Source organism: Eschrichtius robustus, chromosome 15, assembly GCF_028021215.1.
Source record: "Eschrichtius robustus isolate mEscRob2 chromosome 15, mEscRob2.pri, whole genome shotgun sequence".
In the NCBI taxonomy this organism is placed as follows: domain Eukaryota; kingdom Metazoa; phylum Chordata; class Mammalia; order Artiodactyla; family Eschrichtiidae; genus Eschrichtius; species Eschrichtius robustus.
In genome coordinates, this window is record NC_090838.1 from 28,724,625 (window position 1) to 28,743,742 (window position 19,118).

General features: G+C 36.2%; 1 long non-coding RNA gene across 3 annotated transcripts in view; it reads right to left on the reverse strand.

Moving 5' to 3' along the window:
- LOC137777547 (uncharacterized) overlaps positions 1-5,415 on the reverse strand; it is a 207,247-nt gene extending 201,832 nt beyond the window's left edge. For 2 of the 3 annotated variants that reach the window (XR_011076555.1, XR_011076553.1), the window contains exons 1-2: positions 5,070-5,415; positions 4,072-4,311 (exon numbers count right to left, since the gene is read on the reverse strand). This is a non-coding gene — a long non-coding RNA (uncharacterized lncRNA). The remainder of the gene's footprint in view (positions 1-4,071; positions 4,312-5,069) is intronic. The other variant, XR_011076554.1, reaches the window with a different exon arrangement.
- Positions 5,416-19,118: the final 13,703 nt, after the last annotated feature.

A 19,118-nucleotide genomic window follows, 5' to 3' on the forward strand; every position in this document is an offset into this window, starting at 1 on the left:
ATTCCCCCATCCCCCCACCACATTCAGTCCTATCCACTTGGCTCATTTCTCTCTTCTTTATGACTGTATATAAATGTCATTTTCCCTGACTGCCCTCTGATATTTCCTATTCCTCTCACTTGCTTTATTTTTCTCTTAGTGCTTACTTTTTGTTTATCATGCTATACATTTTTTTTTTTTCTTTTTTAAGGTCTGTCTTTACCACTAGAGTATAAGGCCCATAAGGGTAATGATATGTCTTCTCAACTTTATTGCCAGAGTCTAGAATATAACAGGCTCTCTAGAAATGTGCATTGGGTATATTTATAAGGCAATGACTAAAAGGCTCCAGTCATCGGAGTTCAGTTTGTTTCTTTTGCCATGCCTGAGACTGAATATGCCAACCTGTTCCCAGAAACCCTAAGGAAGGCCAGCTTTTCCTGCTTGCTGGATTGCTTTACAAATATCTAGTCATCATTAACACCTTCCTGAAGCATTTCTGCTGTTCCTTGGCCTTTCTCAGAACCCAGGCAGATTTCTATCACTCAGTACAAAATGTTATTGCAGGTATTTGTTAACCGGTTTGTCTTCTCCCAGAGTCTTAAGCTCTCTGAAGATGTTTAGAAAGTAGATAACAAACGCTAGCCAGAAGCAGAGACATTTTACCCTGTAGCTAATTTCTGCTCAAAGAGATAATATATATGCTACAAAGTCTGAATGCCTAAGTGTTTAGAGCATTTGGAATACATAAACAAATTAGGAGGAAAAACTGTGAAGGCAAAGACCAGAGAGAATAATTTAACATGAATTTGCACTTCTTGGGAAACAAAGTTACTCATTCATTCAAATATTAATTCACCAAACATTTATTGATGGCCTATCCTGGGCTGGACCCTATTGTCAGGATGTTGAGACGTGAAGGAGAATAAACCCCAGCCACCAATCTTTGTGGCTCTCACACTATGACCAGAAAGACAGCCTTGTAAGAAGTACGTCCAGGCCAATCCCCACACCTTGACTCCATCTGAAATCATTGCCATAAAACTACTCTCCATTCCTAAGAAGAGCAGTTAAATAATGGAATCTTTTTTTTTTTTTTAACCTAAGTTTGACAGAAATATCTGGTGTTTGAAATACTCATTAACAATTTTACATCTCCCAAGAATACTTGAATCCCACAAGTTTTCACAAAATGTTCAATTCTAGCTTATATATAGAAGTGATGTAAAACATGGACAGCCAAACTTAAATGGCAACTCCTTTCCTTTCTACAACCTGTTTTGCAAAAATGTGTGAGTTATTTTAACAAATATTTACTAAGTGCCTATAATATACCAGGCATTTTTCTAGCATGGAAATCCCAACAAAAGACAAAACAGTCAGTCTCTTTGCCCTCATGAAGATTACTCCAGTGATGATCGGGGTGGCACAAAATATGCATTTGTAACTAATCTTCTGGGTGTGGGATGCAGTGCCCTGTTTATATTCTCTCCTGGGCATCCACCTGTCTGTCGCCTGCTGACTGAGGTGTAGTAACCTGTCTTGTTGTTTCTCTTACAGGTACCTGGGCCATAACCCTGACAGCTGCCTGAGACATCTCCCTGCTTCTTCAGCTGCTGCTTCTAAGCAACTAGCTGCTTTCATCATTTACACAAACCCACTCCTGTGGAAATGTCTAGTTCCTTTCGCCTCTCAAGATATGTTCAGACTTTGAGGTCTATGAAGTGTACGTCTTGTGTTCCAAATCTGTAATTAAGTATTTTTTCTGCCTTTCCTAGAAATTTGGAGCAGGAAGGAGACGCATGTGCTCAGTCAGTTGTCCTGATCTGATCACACTAAAAAAGGCTTTTACTAAAGACCACAGAAGGAGCCTTATAAATTAAATTCAGGATGAATGAAACCAATCCAGAAGACATAATAAAACACTATATATATATGTGTTTGTACATATGGAAAAATATGCTAAACAGTATATTCTCTGTGATTACCTATAATTACAGAGATAAGCTAGAGATAAAAATCAGTGAGTTTTGTTAGGAAATTTCAATAACCTTACATCATTTTATATGGTGCATTTTTTTCTTTATCACTCTCTTCCCCCAAAAGGGATTTAATCTGAAATCTCTCCACATTAAAGTATTGTAGAAATCCTTAGTTAAGTTGCACCTAAGGAAACTCCTACTGGGGCTTCTTTTTAATTCTTTGTGTTTCCCCAGTCATCCAGGGATTCTCTCTGTGTTCCGTGCTGTCCACATCTCTCATGAATCCTGTCAGTGTAGCCCTTCTCTTAGGTCAATCTTCTTTTATACTAACTTTTGAAAACTTATTCTCTCTTTCTGCAGTTGCTAAAAGTTTTCAGTAAAGGTGAAAACAATGTAAGAATCACCACTGCATATTCAATTACTGATGCCTTACACTTACTTAGCACCTTCTATGCACAAATCACAATTACAAAATCTAAGTGAATGTTACACATGCCAGGCACTGTTGCAAGCATTTTACATATATCCTTTAATCCTCACCACAGCCACATGAATTAGGCACTATTATTACCTTTCACAGGTGAGATAACTCATTCAGAGAAAGAAAGGTTAAGTAATTCATCTAGATCATATGCTAGAAATTACCAGAGCTAAGATACAAACCAAAGCAGTTGTCTTTAGCATCCCTGCTTTTAACACTCTACTCTGCTTCATGATATTAGGTAATACGTGGGAATACGGAGTACAGCATGACACAGGTTTTGTACCATAGAATTTTATAATATAATAATAAGTTGGAACTATCAGTTCCTTAAAGCCTTCTCTCCTGAAGGTCTACATGATATGCATACTGATCTGTATTGAAGTATTAAGCGGCAAAAAACGTTTGCTAAAAAGAACTTATAGTATGGTCCTTTCCAGAAGGGTTTATTAGAGCAGCATTGCCCACATTATGTTTTACAAAACAGTGGCTCTGTAGGATTTAAGAAGTTAACCACAACAAAGGAATTAATGGTGAAATGATAAGGGGTGGGGTTAATATTTTAGGGTAAGGAGCCCTCTAAACATAGTGTAGTGAAAAGTATACTCACAATGTCAGCTTGAGTGCGGGGACTAATTTGGAATTAAGGTTTGAAACACTGAAGAAGAAATGACTGACTCTAGGCCAAAGAGTCGACACAATTTCATAATTTGAAAGAAAGAAAAGAAAAAAAAAAGTATGAAAATGAAGTAAAATGACATTGTTTCTAGTTAATTTGTGTTGGGTACAGGAAAACTTTTAGCATTCTAGGTCATTGGTCTAATAGAATGCAGAATGTAGTAAAGCTAATACCTTGTATGGTTCCTTTTTACCATTTTGTAAAATTACCTTTCAAGATATCAAGTAGATGGAAAATGGTTTTCATTATTTTGCAAAACTATTAGGATCACAGAATAAACAAGCTCTAAAATAAAAACAATTAATTTTGATTCTTATATATGCAAAAGTTGAGGGAGTAAATAGTCTTTTATTTGGATGGTATAATAGGCTGATAATATTCATAAATAAAAGTGGAAATTCCCTACTAGAAACTAATTATGTGCCTTTTTTCCCCCAATATAATAAGAAAAATGTGAGGTGCAATAATAGGGCAATAGTAAAGCACTTAAATCCTCATAAGGATCATTTGAGAGGCTATAATTATATTATGTTAATATCTGAAAAGAAAAAATCTGCATGTATAATGATATCAGTGTCTAAAGATACTGTAATATTTCAATTCACACAAATTCTCAAGTAAAATTTGTTGTTCATGCCTATAAATAAACATATCTATTTGATAATATCAAAATTTTCTTCTAGCCCCCAAAATACAGACATTATTTTAAATAATTTTACTTACAACCTAAGATAGTAAAATATAGTGCACTCCTAATTACTTGTGTTTGGATGATCTGGGAGACCCATGCACTGTGGCCATCCATCTATCTGACTTGAGCTGCTAGATCTATATTCAGAAGGACAATTACTCAAGGTGGTGATGGGAGGAAGGTCAAGCAGAAATAGGAGTTGCTCTTTCCCGAGCTCATGTTCCACACTTCAACTGAACACACTTAGAGGATTACTTACCAACTCAGCTGCCAAGCTGCCTTTCTCCTGATGGAAACTGCTGTTACCAAAGCAAAGTTGGATCTGCTCACCTGCATGCAGTAGAGCCAATCTACTGAGACCAGGTTGGGGAGAAGGAAAGTGCAGCGTTTAGTGCAGGGCACCAAGCAAGAAGTCCAGGCAGCCAGTGTAAACCAAATACCATAGGTAGAAGTATATTTTGCCATGCAAACATTTTTGTATCCATGTACATTAATCTGCCTAGAAAAGAGAAAGGAGACAAATATGAAATAAAGAAAAATAAAAGTCCAATGGTGTTGGATTTAAATGGAAAAACCCAGTTGGATTTCGGCCCATAAAATGTACTTAGAGGTAATGATACCTCAGTAACAGTAAGCACACAGAATGCTGAGATCTTGATTTCTAAGTGACATTTCCCAAAATAAGGACACTGTCAAATAACTGATCTCAGTTCTATGGTAGAAAAAGCATGAGAGGAAGCCTAGAAATGTTTAAGACTAAACGAGTTATGTCAAAATTATACAAAGAAATATGAAGGCTTTCCCAATGGCCAAATGTGGGGCAATTTGAACTTCAACTAAAACAATTAAATAGGGAGGAGCTTCAAGATGGTGGAAGAGTAAGACGCGGAGATCACTTTCCTCCCCACAAATACATCAGAAATACATCTACATGTGGAACAACTCCTACAGAACACCTACTGAACGCTGGCAGAAGATCTCAGACCTCCCAAAAAGCAAGAAACTCCCCACATACTTGGGTAGGGCAAAAGAAAAACGAAAAAACAGAGACAAAGAATAGGGACGGGACCTGCAGCAGTGGGAGGGAGCTGTGAAGGAGGAAAGGTTTCCACACACTAGGAAGCCCCTTCGCGGGCGGAGACTGCCGGTGGCAGAGGGGGGAAGCTTCAGAGCCACGGAGGAGAGCGCAGCAACAGGGGTGCGGAGGGCAAAGCGGAGAGATTCCCGCACAGAGGCTCGGCGCCGAGCAGCACTCACCAGCCCGAGAGGCTTGTCTGTTCACCCACCGGGGCGGGCGGGGGCTGGGAGCTGAGGCTCGGCTTCGAGGGGGCTAGTGCGCCACAGCTAGCCGGGAGGGAGTCGGGGAAAAGGTCTGGAGCTGCCGAACAGGCAGGAGAGTTTTTCTTGCCTCTTTGTTTCCTGGTGCGCGAGGAGAGGGGATTAAGACCGCCTCTTAAAGGAGCTCCAGAGACGGGCGTGAGACGCTAAGGCTGCTGCTGCTGCCGCCACCAAGAAGCCTGTGTGCAAGACAGGTCACTATACACACCTCCCCTGCTGGGAGTCTGTGCAGCCCGCCACTGCCAGGGTCCCGTGATCCAGACAACTTCCCCGGGAGAACGCACGGCGCGCCTCAGGCTGCTGCAATGTCACGCTGGCCTCTGCCGCCGCAGGCTCGCCCCGCCTCCTCCGTACCGCTCCCTCCCCCCCGGCCTGAGTGAGCCAGAGCACCCGAAGCAGCTGCTCCTTTAACCCCGTCCTGTCTGAGCGAAGAACAGACGCCCTCAGGCGACCTACACGCAGAGGCAGGGCCAAATCCAAAGCTGAACCCCAGGAGCTGTGCAAACAAAGAAGAGAAAGGGAAATTTCTCCCAGCAGCCTCTGGAGAAGCCGATTAAATCTCCACAATCAACTTGATGTACCCTGCATCTGTGGAAGACCTGAAGAGAAAACGAATCATCCCAAATTGAGGCAGTGGACTTTGGGAGCAATGATATATATATATTTTTCCTTGTTCTCTTTTTGTGAGTGTGTATGTGTATGCTTCTGTGTGTGGTTTTGTCGGTATAGCTTTGCTTTTACCATTTGTCCTAGGGTTCTGTCTGTCCGTTTTATTGGTTTTTTTTTTTTTTTAGTATACTTTTTAGCACTTGTTATCATTGCTGGATTTGTTCCTTGCTTTGGTTACTCTGTTCTTTCTTTTTTTCTTTTTTATTACTTTTTAAATTTTTTAAATATTTTTTTAATTTTTATTTTAATAACTTTATTTTATTTATTTATTTATTTTTCTTTCTTTCTTTCTTTTTTTCTCCATTTTATTCTCAGCCATGTGGATGACAGGGTCTTGGTGCTCTGGCCGGGCATCAGGCCTGTGCCTCTGAAGTGGAAGAGCCGAGTTCAGGACATTGGTCCACCAGAGACCTCCCAGCTCCACATAACATCGAGCAGCAAAAATCTCCCAGAGATCTCCATCTCAATGCGAAGACCCAGCTCCACTCAACGACCAGCAAGCTCCAGTGCTGGACACCCTATGCAAAGCAACTAGCAAGACAGGAACACAACCCCACCCATTAGTAGAAAGGCTGCCTAAAATCATAACAAGGTCACAGACTCCCCAAAACACACCACCAGATGAGGACTTGTCCACCAGAAACACAAGATCCAGCCTCATTCACCAGAACACAGGCACCAGTCCCCTCCACCAGAAAGCCTACACAACCCACTGAACCAACCTTAGCCACTGGGGGCAGACACCAAAAACAACAGAAACTATGAACCTACAGCCTACAAAAAGGAGTCCCCCAAAACAGTAAGTTAAGCAAAATGAGAAGACAGAAAAACACACAGCTGATGAAGAAGCAAGGTAAAAACCCACCAGACCAAACAAATGAAGAGGAAATAAGCAGTCTACCTGAAAAGAATTCAGAATAATGATAAAGATGATCCAAAATCTTGGAAATAGATGGGGAAAATACAAGAAACGTTTAACAAGGACCTAGAAGAACTAAAGAGCAAACAAACAATGATGAATAACACAATGAATGAAATCAAAAAATCTCTAGAAGGAATCAAAAGCAGAATAACTGAGGCAGAAGAATGGATAAGTGACCTGGAAGATAAAATAGTGGAAATAACTACTGCAGAGCAGATAAAGAAAAAAGAATGAAAAGAATTGAGGACAGTATCAAAAACCTCTGGGACAACATTAAATGCACCAACATTCGAATTATAGGGGTTCCAGAAGAAGAAGAGAAAAAGAAAGGGACTGAGAAAATATTTGAAGAGATTATAGTTGAAAACTTCCCTAATATGGGAAAGGAAATAGTTAATCAAGTCCAGGAAGCATACAGAGTCCCATACAGGATAAATCCAAGGAGAAACACACCAAGACACATATGAATCAAACTATCAAAAATTAAATACAAAGAAAAAATATTAAAAGCAGCAAGGGAAAAACAACAAATAACATACAAGGGAATCCCTGTAAGGTTAACAGCTGATCATTCAGCAGAAACTGCAAGCCAGAAGGGAGTTACAGGACATGTTTAAAGTGATGAAAGGGAAAAACCTACAACCAAGATTTCTCTACCCAGCAAGGATCTCATTCAGATTTGACAGAGAAATTAAAACCTTTACTGACAAGCAAAAGCTAAGATAATTCAGCACCACCAAACCAGCTTTACAACAAATGCTAAAGGAACTTCTCTATGTAGGAAACACAAGAGAAGGAAAAGACCTACAATTACAAACCCAAAACAATTAAGAAATTGGTAATAGGAACATGCATATCGATAATTACCTTAAATGTAAATGGATTAAATGCTCCAACCCAAAGACATATACTGTCTGAATGGATACTAAAACAAGACCCACATATATGCTGTCTACAAGAGACCCACTTCAGACCTAGGGATATATACAGACAGAAAGTGAGAGGATGGAAAAAGATATTCCATGCAAATGGAAATCAAAAGAAAGCTGGAGCAGCAAGTCTCACATCACACAAAATAGACTTTAAAATAAAGACTATTACAAGAGACAAAGAAGGACAGTACATAATGATCAAGGGATCAATCCAAGAACAAGATATAACAATTGTAAATCTTTATGCACCCAACATAGGAGCACCTCAATACATAAGGCAAATACTAACAGCCATAAAAGGGGAAATTGACAGTAACACAATCATAGTAGGGGACTTTCACACCCCACTTTCACCAATGGACAGATCATCCAAAATGAAAATAAATAAGGAAACACAAGATTTAAATGATACATTAAACAAGATGGACTTGATTTATATTTATAGGACATTCCATCCAAAAACAACAGAATACACTTTCTTCTCAAGTGCTCATGGAACATTCTCCAGGATAGATCATATCCTGGGTCACAAGTCAAGCCTTGGTAAATTTAAGAAAATTGAAATCATATCAAGTACCTTTCCGACCACAACGCTATGAGACTAGATGTCAATTACAGGAAAAAATCAGTAAAAAATACAAAGACATGGAGGCTAAACAATATACTAGTTAATACCAAGAGATCATTGAAGAGGAAATCAAAAAATACCTAGAAACAAATGACACTGAAAACACGACAATCCAAAACCTATGTGATGCAGCAAAAGCAGTTGTAATAGGGAAGTTTATAGCAATACAATACCTTAAGAAACAAGAAACATCTGAAATAAACAGCCTAACCTTACACCTAAAGTAATTAGAGAAAGAGGAACAGAAAACCCCAAAGGTAGCAGAAGTAAAGAAATCTTAAAGATCAGCTCAGAAATAAATGAAAAAGAAATGAAGGAAACAATAGCAAAGATCCATAAAACTAAAAGGTGGTTCTTTGAGAAGATAAAAAAAATTGATAAACCTTTAGCCAGACTTATCAAGAAAATAAAGGGAGAAGACTCAAATCAATAGAATTAGTAATGAAAAAGGAGAAGTAACAACTGACACTGCAGAAATACAAAGGACCATGAGAATTGCTACAAGCAACTACATGCCAAAACAATGGACAACCTGGAGGAAATGGACAAATTCTTAGAAAAGCACAATGTTCCGAGACTGAACCAGGAATAAATAGAAAATAATTACAGACCAATCACAAGCATTGAAATTGAAACTCTGATTAAAAATCTTCCAACAAACAAAAGCCCAGGATCAGATGGCTTCACAGGCGAATCCTATCAAACATTTAGAGAAGAGCTAACACCTATCCTTCTCAAACTCTTCCAAAATATAGCAGAGGGAGGAACACTCCCAAACTCATTCTATGAGGCCACCATCACTCTGATACCAAAACCAGACAAAGATGTCACAAAGAAAGAAAACTACAGGCCAGTATCACTGATGAACATAGATGCAAAGATCCTCAACAAAATACTAGCAAACAGAATCCAACAGCACACTAAAAGGATCATACACCATGATCAAGTGGGGTTTATCCCAGGAATGCAAGGATTCTTCAATATACACAAATCAATCAACGGGATACACCATAAAAACAAATTGAAGAATAACAACCATATGATCATCTCAATTGATGCAGAAAAAGCTTTCAACAAAATTCAACACTGATTTATGATAAAAACTCTCCAGAAAGTAGGCTTAGAGGGAACTTACCTCAACATAACAAAGGCCATATGTGACAAACCCACAGCCAACATAGTCCTCAATGGTGAAAAACTGAAACCATTTCCACAAAGATCAGGAACAAGACAAGGTTGCCCACTTTCACCACTATTATTCAACATTGCTTTGGAAGTTTTAGCCACAGCAAGCAGAGAAGCAAAAGAAATAAAAGGAATCCAAATCAGAAAAGAAAAAGTAAATCTGTCACTGTTTGCAGATGACATGATACTATACATAGAGAATCCTAAAGATGCTGCCAGAAAACTACTAGAGCTAATCAATGAATTTGGTAAAGTAGCAGGATACAAAATTAAAGCACAGAAATCTATTGAATTCCTATACACTAATGATGAAAAATATGAAAGTGAAATTAAGGAACACTCCCATTTACCATTGCAACAAAAAGAATAAAATACCTAGGAATAAACCCACCTAAGGAGACAAAAGACCTTTATGCAGAAAACTATAAGACACGGATGAAAGAAATTAAAGATGATACAAATAGATGGAGAGATACACCATGTTCTGGGATTGGAAGAATCAACATTGTGAAAATGACTCTACTACCCAAAGCAATCTACAGATTCAGTGCAATCACTATCAAACTACCAATGGCATTTTTCACAGAACTAGAACAAAAAATTTCACAATTTGTATGGAAACAAAAAAGACCCTGTATAGCCAAAGCAATCCTGAAAAGAAAAACGGAGCTGGAGGAATCAGGCTCCCTGGCTTCAGACTATACTACAAAGCTACAGTAATCAAGACAGTATGGTACTGGCACAAAAACAGAAATATAGATCAATGGAACAGGAAAGAAAGCCCAGAGATAAACTCACACACATATGGTCACTTTATTTTTGATAAAGGAGGCAAGAATATACAATGGAAAAAAGACAGCCTCTTCAATAAGTGGTGCTCGGAAAACTGGACAGGTACATGTAAAAGTATGAAATTAGAACACTCCCTAACAGCATATACAAAAATAAACTCAAAATGGATTAAAAACCTAAATGTAAGGCCCAACACTATAAAACTCTTAGAGGAAAACATAGGCAGAACACTCTTCGAGATAAATCACAGCAAGATCCTTTTTGACCCATCTTCTAGAGAAATGGAAATAAAAACAAAAATAATCAAATGGGACTTAATGAAACTTAAAAGCTTTTGCACAGCAAAGGTAACCATAAACAAGACGAAAAGACAACCCTCAGAATGGGAGAAAATATTTGCAAATGAAGCAACTACAAAGGATTAATCCCCCAAATTTACAAGCAGCTCATGCAGCTCAATTTCAAAAAAACAAAGAGCCCAATCCAAAAATGGGCAGAAGACCTAAATAGACATTTCCCCAAAGAAGATATACCGATTTCCAACAAACACATGAAAGAATGCTCAACATCCTTAATCATTAGAGAAATGCAAATCAAAACTACAATGAGATATCACCTCACACCAGTCAGAATGGCTATCATCAAAAAACCTACAAACAATAAATGCTGGAGAGGGTGTGGAGAAAATGGAACCCTCTTGCATTGTTGGCAGGAATGTAAATTGATACAGCCACTGTGGAGAACAGTATGGAGGTTCCTTAAAAAGCTAAAAATAGAACTACCATATGACCCAGCAATCCCACTACTGGGAATATGCCCTGAGAAAACCATAATTCAAAAAGAGTCATGTACCACAATGTTCATTGCAGCTCTATTTACAGTAGGCAGGACATAGATTCAACCTAAGTGTCCATCAACAGATGAATGGATAGCAAAGATGTTGCACATATATACAATGGAATATTACTTAGCCATAAAAAGAAACGAAATTGAGTTATTTGTAGTGAGGTGGATGCACCTAGAGTCTGTCATACAGAGTGAAGTAAGTCAGAAAGAGAAAAAAAATACTGTATGCTAACACATATATATGGAATTAAAAAAAAAAAAAAAACGGTCATGAAGAACCTAGGGGCAGGATGGGAATAAAGATGCAGACTTACTAGACAATGGACTTGAGGATACGGAGAGGGGGAAGGGTTAGCTGGGGCAAAGTGAGAGAGTGGCATGGACATATATACACTACCAAATGTAAAACCGATTGCTAGTGGGAAGCAGCTGCATAGCACAGGGTGATCGGCTTGGTGCTCTGTGACCACCTAGAGGGGTGGAATAGGGAGGGGGGGGAGGTATGGAGATGCAAGAAGGAAGAGTTATGGGGATATATGTATATGTATAGCTGATTCACTTTGTTATGAAGCAGAAACTAACACACCATTATATAGCAATTTTACTCCAATAAGGATGTTAAAAAAAAGAAAGAAAAAAAAAACAATTAAATAATTACAACATACAACCACAACAAAAAGATTTGTGGGTCCACAATTATAATATTATGTTTTTAAAAAGGAAAGAGAGAGAGAGAAAGGGGGAAAAGGAAAGAATGTGAGAGAGAATGGCAGGGGTGAAAAGTGTAAATCATCTTTGTACAGAACAATACTTATTAACTATCACATATAAAAGAAATGGTAGAATTAGAAATTATCACTTTCCAGTCACCAGTGTAATAACTGAAACAAGTAATAATCATCAGTGGATCTTAAAGGCTGTTGGAATAAAATATGTTTGTAGGTTCTCAGAGTAGCTGCCAACTGAATACTTATTATGAAGGAAAATATTATTTTACATTGGGACCATTTGGTGATCATCAGCTAAGTGATAACACTCAGCATTAAACAGAGAGAACCCTTAGCATTACCACCACAAGCATTGCCAGTATTCGAATGGACAATGCGTTTCCTGAAGTGATGCAATAACATTGTTTATTCAATTAAAAAAGTACACGAATCAGAAACGGTTCTTCTTTTCCCATTGGACTTGTCTTATTTCCACTTTGAAGATGAAATCAACACATGGAAGGAGCCCAGAGCCAAGAGAATTGCACCAAATCAGGGCCAACGCCCAATTACATCATGACAAACATACCACATATGGAGTTTCTGTTATTTGAGGTAACACATCCTTTTATCTTTGGACCAATTGAGTTGGAGTTTACTGTGATCAACTGCTTGATTCTTCACACAGAAAAAAAGTTAAAAACTCCCAATCTTCTGTTGCACAGTTTGCTCTTTTTATATCTCAAAGAATACATTATTTAGTATAGATCTAATTTTTTAAAATCTGTGAAGGGAGTTACCATTTGTTCACAGTGATCTTAGTATTATATTTTAAAACTACTTAGAAGTTCTCTATGACATCAAGGCTAAAGTGACACAGATCTTTACTTCATTGTTCTTTGTCTAGCCAAATACAATGACAAATGGGCACTTTTATTGTATACTTCCAAATAAGAGCTTATTCAAATATTGTAAAGAATTAAATGGACTTTAAGCTTCCCTAGCTCCCAATAGTTAGTAATATGACATCACTAACACTTACAAATCAATTAACCCTGGAATTAGATAATTAAACAAATACGATAGTTGCCAGATGTCAATATATATTGAAACTGTATAATATTCTAGCCAAAAACTTTTAAGAAAATGATTTTGAATATAGATAGACACACACATACTTTAAGATTCACAAAGTACTACAGTTTTGTTAGCAATATTTTTACTAAATATTGTGTTTAAGATATTGTTAATATAGTCTACCTTAGCATATCTTAAATTTTCTTGCATAAAATATTCATGAAAATAAATTGAAAATAAATACTGAACAAAAATGTCACGTCATGGATATTAAAGGGCTGAAATTATACCTTCAATTTGAAATATGCATGACCACAAATTATGCATTGCTAGAAAGGTAACAAAATTTTTGGAAATCACTAGAAATATTTGTGAAAACAGCTGTTATAATGGACAAGCCAAATAGACCAATTAGTGCTGCAAAGAAGCAAAGCTGAAATGTATTACTTCCAATTGTATGTGGAATAATAAGATACCTGACTACCTAAGTCTCTTATTATAATCAATACAATGACAGAAACACTTGTGACCATAATTATAATTAATTTGGGGCTTATGCTGTGTAGAATACAATGTTTCACATGAGTTTTAATTATTCTTGTCATAAGAAAGGAAGAAACAGTAGTATATGCTCACTTTGCACATTCGTGTAGCTAAGGATGCATTATTACCAATGAAGATACCTAATTTGAGTGCAACACCTTACTCATACAACCCAATACAAGAACTTACTTCTGAGAAAAACCTCATTAATATTAATGATTTGTCCTATTATTACGAAGTAACGGATAACCTTCATCAGACATTTGTAAAACACAGAAAAGCAAAATCACACGAAAATACCATGCAGGGTCCAAAAACACTTGAGTCAAATTTTAACGTGTGCATGTATATCTTTCTAGTTTATTAAAATCATTTAGCTTAAAATACTTCAAACTTATGATGGTAATACCAACATAAACCTGTTTTTTCACTTACTAGTTTTTCATGTAATTTCCTATTCTAAGGTAGCATAATCAATGGCTGCAAAAATTTAATTCTCCAGCTATGCTATTAATTTTTCTCTTTATTCTATTTTATTATACAAATAATTCATGTTCCTTATAGACAAATTAGAAAAGACCATAAATGACAAGGAAATTAGCGTAAATCCTTCCAAATTCTAACCCTGCTAAACTTAAGTATATATGGCTTTATTTTCTTATGAAAATATATTAACACACATGATTGATAAAATGGACATTCAATAATACTTGGATTTTTTTCATTTAGCAACACATTTTAGAATTATTTGCAATTCAGCAATACATTGTGTTGAGCACAATGTGTGGCCCAATGTCTCTGAAGTCATTAAATCGGTCTCAAGTGATGATAATTTCCCTTCTGACCCCATGATGATCCTAATTTGATATCCTGTAACTTAGAGATCAACTTGAAGGTTAATTATCATCAACATACGTTATAAAATATAGTAGTTTAAAGGGAGAGCAAAACAGATGAAATTGGGCTAGAGATAGAGACATATGCATGCATTCTTTCTATAGATCAAATAAAATATAGAAAGCTATTGCAGACCTTATTTTTTTCTTTCTTTACTACCCAATTCAAGTTCCATTTCCCTTCAGCACATACCTTCACTGGTTAGGGTTTTTGTTGTTGTTGTTGTTGTTTTTCACTTTGTGTTGTGACCCAAAACCACATTCTTGAAAAAAATAAAAGCCCATTAGCACATATCTGCATTGAGTTGTTATGGTTGTTCATTCACTGTTTGTAGTGCATTTAGAAGTACTAGGTTGTGTCTCAGAGGATCCCCTGTGTTCTACAGGTACCACTCCAGTATCAGCTCTATTTCCATTTAATAATCAGAATTAATATCTCTAAGCAATGCTGTAATCCTCTCTATTGCATGTAAATTCAGTGGCATGAGAATTCAATGTCTAAGCAACATCTTAATGTCCAAGACAATGGAACCATTGTTGAGTCCCCTGGTGGAAGTTCAAGCCCGTGCAGAAGACTGAAGTCTTGAGGATAGGAAACAACAATTTAAGAGCAGGTTATTAATTTCTAACTTTCTCTCCTTGATTCCAACTTCCTCTCCTTGATTTCTAGAGCTTTGTACACTCTTTCACAGGAGAAAGTGTTGTATAGAATGGTAACTGGTTCAGGTAATAGACCACATGCTTTACAACAGAACACTAAACTCACAAGGTTTTTCTCCCACCTAGAATCATCATTTTGTTTTAAATAGATCTCTTTGTTGGCTTCTTAAGTCAAGCTATTTCTGGCTGATGGGGAGCATGTAAGACCTGTGAATTACATAGGCTTGAGCCTGCTGCATTACTTCTTTTGCTATGAAAGAAATTGTGTGATCAGAAACAGTGCTTACTATAGCAGGCTCATTAAAGCCCGGGAGAGTGATAGTGCCATATTATGGGTTCAGCAAGAAAGGCCAATCCATATTCATAGTAAATGACCAGTCTAGTGAAAACACATTTCTGCATCTCCCCTCATAAATGAGGTTCAATATAAACCAACTTCCACCAGGTGGCTGGCTGATATACTCAGAAAAGGATGTTATTTGATTGAGTGTAGAGGAAATTTTTAAGAGTAAGATAACATTATGGTCAAATGGATTTTTCCTAGAAGAATACAAATTCGCAAAACTGATCCTTTAACCAGTTAGGAAATTGTATCAGTAATGCAAAATATTCCCTCAAAGGAAATACCAGGCTCAGATAACTTTACATCAGGAGCCAACAAACAAACAGGAAAAAGGTAATTCTGATTTTATACTGATTTATACATATTTCAGAAAATAGAAAAGTAGAAACACTCTGCAACTTTTATGAGTCTGATATAGCCTTGATATAAAAATAAAACAAAATTCAGCATAGATAATAATATAACTACATATCAGTCTCAGTGACTTTAGATACAAAAATACAAAGAAAATATAACCGAACTCAGCAATATATAAAATATACTAACCAAGACGGACTTATACCAGAGTAGTTAGTTTGGTTTATTATTAGAAAATATACTAATAAAACAAGCCAATAAAATGTTTTTTCAATAAAATGTTGTTTTTCAATAGAAGAAAAATAATTTTACAATTCCAACAAATATTTATAAAAAAGAAAAACCAAGTTAGAAATAGAAGACAATCTTACTTATTTTAATAAAGGATATCTACAAAAACTTATAGAAAACAATATGCTTAGTTTTAAAATATTAAATGAATTTTCTTTAAATCAGAAAGGATACAATAAAGACCATTATTAACATTTTATTCAATATTTTACCAGAAGTCTTATATAACAAAAGAAAAATTCATAATGACTTAAAGGGAGAAACACATTATGTTATTCAAACATGATGTGTATATGATTGTTTATACAAATATACAAAATTATTTAATAATTATGCAAGTTAAAGCTACACGTTAATAATTATACAAGATATAAAACAAATAAACACAAATAAATTGCATACTTACACACTAGCAAACAACAGAAAATTTAGTTAAAATAGATTCACCATAGCAAGAAAATATACAAATTACATCAGAGTTCATTGTTAAGTGATTTAAAACTAGTTCAAGATATTTTAAAAACTTAAGTAAGTGGATAAGGTACACAATAATCTTGGCTAGGAATACACCCTACCTTAGTACCTTAATGATATCTCTTCTATGAAAGTCTGTTAATTTCATGAATCTTAAAAGTGATCCTAAAGTTTACACGGAAGGATAAAAGACCAAGAACAGCTAAGAGAGTATTGAAGGAGAACAAAGAGAGGTCAGGACTTCCTTGGTAACAAATATGATCATAAAGCGATGGTAATTAAGCCATCATGCTGCTGGCCCAGAAGTAGACAAATAGACTGATGGAACACAGCTAACGGCCTAGAGGAAACTCACACATATATGGACACCTGAGCTATCATAAGAGGATATACAAATCAGTGGGAAAATATAGAAGAGTTTTCAGCAAATGGCGGAGGGAAAATGATTTACCTACTGAGATACTGAAAATATGAAAAGGCAATGGCCAGACCACGTATAACAATAGAACTCTGACTTACAACTTTGCAGCAACCAGTTAAGCTTGATAGTGGATATATGTGCTTATTTTATTAATATACTTAAAACTACATATAAATCTAATGCACTGTCTTTTGTATATGTGATATATTTCACAATAAAAAGTAAAAAACAATGCCTATTCTTTATGTAGTCCCCCTAAAGGGGAGAATTAGCAGCTATGAAAGGTCACGGACAAAAAATATACTCAAAGATAGAACCAGCAACTGGAGTTTAGCCAAACAAGACACATCATTTTCTGTAAAAACAGAGAGGTCACCCTAATTTGATCCATGGATTTTACATGAGCCATGGATCAGTTATCTACTATATGTTTGTATTTTTTCATTTTCCAAATGGGGGTTTTATTGCAGTTAACCCCTGTTCTCTCTATCATCGTAGAGTATTTTGCAAGCAAATAAATTACCTTTCAGCATATGTATAGGTCACTGGAACATGAAGTGTCACATCTGGACCTCATAGAGAGGAAAACATAGATACAGATTTCTAGCTGGATACAGAAACTGGCTTAATGGAACAGAGGCTAGTGTGTTTTGAAGTTCATTTATAGATGTTAGGTAGTCTGTAGAGTATTCTATAGCAGTCATAGTAGAATGAATACTTAAATTTCTCCCTTGCCATTTCCCACCATGGAGGCTTAAAAAAATTAAAGCAAACAATGAACAATATATCAAATTCCAGCTGCCCTTGCATCTAGGAATGGCAAGGCAATGTCATCTAGTTCTTGTCATGTGACCTACATTGAAGTAAAGCTTATACTTTTCTTATCAAAGACTCCTTTGTCATTCCCCTTTGCATTCTTCCCTGAGTGTGATATCTGGATGGGAAGGATACTAAATAAGTCAAACGCGTAAGTCAAAATTCATAAGATGGTGGAAGAAAAAGAAGAGCCGGAGCGGGGGACAAAAACTTGGTCCTTGATGGCATTGCTGAGTAGTCGATGTCAGCAGCCATCTACTTAACGTATTTTTTAACAAATGCAAACAACTCCTAATTGTTAGAACTGTTATGTTCTGTGTTCTTTTGACTTAACAGCATTCCTAGCTGAGATACAATAGAATTTTTGTCTAGTTCCATTTTTAATAACCCTGCCTTACCCTCACCACAAGGAATTTCACCTCCCGTTATCATGGTTTGCTGCTGATTACTACAACCACCCCCCAACCCCATCCGCACACACATGCTCACTGCAGGCATGTTTTCTTAATTTAATGTAGATGTAGATATACATGTAGAACAACTGAGATGTGAGAGTGTTTACAAGGAGTGAGAATATGACATGACTACCACGAAAATAGCAACTTTCTATTTTTAAAGGTAATGGATATTCAATATGATCCCTCTCAATTCAACCCCATTTATTCCATATAGAGTCATAATTCTTATTTTATTGGGTTTTTTTATTAGTCTTTATTTGTGGCATTTTTTTCCTAGTGCTTTGTGGTATGTTTTTTTTCCTAACTTTTTTCCTGTGCCTTCATAGGTGTTATAGAAGGAGCTAAGGAAGGATGCACTGTGGGCTACTAGCTCCTAATTGTTTACCAGATGTTATATCTACATCTTTAGATCCACAAATATCCTAACCCAGGGCTTATGTAATAAATAGTTGAATTCTGGTCACCGTGAGTGAAAAGTTAAAGATGTGTTTGTTCAGTTTTATTGTTTGCATATTTCAGTAACAACTGGATTTTATCTTCCTATTAGCTTAAAACAATTAATTCAATCAATTGTAGCAAAATAGTACAATTATTGTGGGTTTTTTTTTTTAATGATTAGGTCACTCTAAGTGTTTTCTGATGATCTCTTATGACATTGCAAATTCCTCAAATTGAACTTATTTGGATTTCTCCATTGGAATAACCAAGACAAAAACCATCTTTAAGCACCCAGTTAAAGAGTTATTTTTGTGACTCATAAATTAATAAAAGTTTGTAAAAAAATCCCGTCTCATTTACTTAGCTAAAATCATTTAAAAAATTATCCTATACTTACATAAAAATACAATGCCAGTCTTAACAAGGCATTTTTAGTTGTATTTCAAACCTATCTCTAGTCACAAAGAAGTTGGAAGTGAAGATGTAAATTTATTGTAAATAAGTATTTATAAC